This window comes from Galeopterus variegatus, unplaced genomic scaffold (genome assembly GCF_000696425.1).
Source record: "Galeopterus variegatus unplaced genomic scaffold, G_variegatus-3.0.2 Scaffold8525, whole genome shotgun sequence".
In the NCBI taxonomy this organism is placed as follows: Eukaryota; Metazoa; Chordata; class Mammalia; order Dermoptera; family Cynocephalidae; genus Galeopterus; species Galeopterus variegatus.
Window position 1 is genome coordinate 8,094 of NW_007734636.1, and position 966 is coordinate 9,059.

The 966-nt window shown below is 63.6% G+C and overlaps 1 protein-coding gene across 1 annotated transcript in view; it reads left to right on the forward strand.

Moving 5' to 3' along the window:
• The first annotated feature begins 304 nt into the window (after nucleotides 1–304).
• TXNRD2 (thioredoxin reductase 2) overlaps nucleotides 305–966 on the forward strand; it is a 34,864-nt gene continuing 34,202 nt past the window's right edge. Inside the window, exon 1 of the mRNA XM_008592951.1 lies at nucleotides 305–378. The gene's annotated coding sequence lies outside the window, so the exon portion shown is untranslated. The remainder of the gene's footprint in view (nucleotides 379–966) is intronic.

A 966-nucleotide genomic window follows, 5' to 3' on the forward strand; every position in this document is an offset into this window, starting at 1 on the left:
GAGGAAAACGCTGTGCTGCCGACGGCAGGTGCTCACACGTCCACAGAATCTTGGTGCTGCTCCCGGTGCCTTTCATGGGACAGGTGCCATTTGTCATGGACCACACATGCCCTTCACCACCAGGAAATCTGCTGATTTGATGACACCATTACATCGTGTCTCTCAGCTGTAGCCTCTAGGAACCGGGCTTTGCGCCTGGACGACCCGTTTGAGCAGTCAGGCTCAGCGCTCGCAGGCTGGCTGAGTCCTGGCGTGAAGGCTGAAGGGTCCTTCTCCGTCCCGCACGTGGAAGGACGGCTCGTGCACCCGCGGTGGCCCCACAGACTCTCACATCACTCTCTGTCCATTTCTCTGACAGGTTGGTGGTGGGGGCCAGCTGTATCCTTTGCCAGCATGTAGGTGGACGCTGTGAGAAGTGGACACTCCTTCCCAGGAGCCCCCCCACTGTCCTCCCTCCCTCCCAGCAGAAGCTTGGCTGCCTCAGATCAGGCACTCACTGGCCTCCTGGGGGAGGACCTGTGCCCAGGGGACAGTTGGAGGCTGACCTTCTGTGGCTAGGGCTTCCTGGAGGCCCTTCCTGAGCCACATGCTGAGACGGCGGCTCCGCTGGACCCAACCATGAGGCAGCCGCTGCGCTCCAGCCATGCCCGTCAGGAGGAGGCATCAGAGCAGAGCGGGTCTCCAGGGGCCACCTAGGGCAGATGAAAGCCCAGAGCCTCCAGCTGAGAGCACGGGTCAAAGGCAGCCGCCCCGTGTCTGCCACTGCACTGGTCCTCCCTGAGCCCTGCCGGGTTCTGCCCATCAGGACTTGGGCCCCACCAAGATGCAGGCCTGGATCTGGAGGCTGAGGTTCAACTCCAGAGCCAGGAAGGGCGCCCTGCGGAGGCGGAGGCTGGCCTGGCCCGCGGGTGCTGTGGGGAGCGCTCGTGGCTCTGACTGACAGAACCCGCCCCTCCGCAGTGCTCT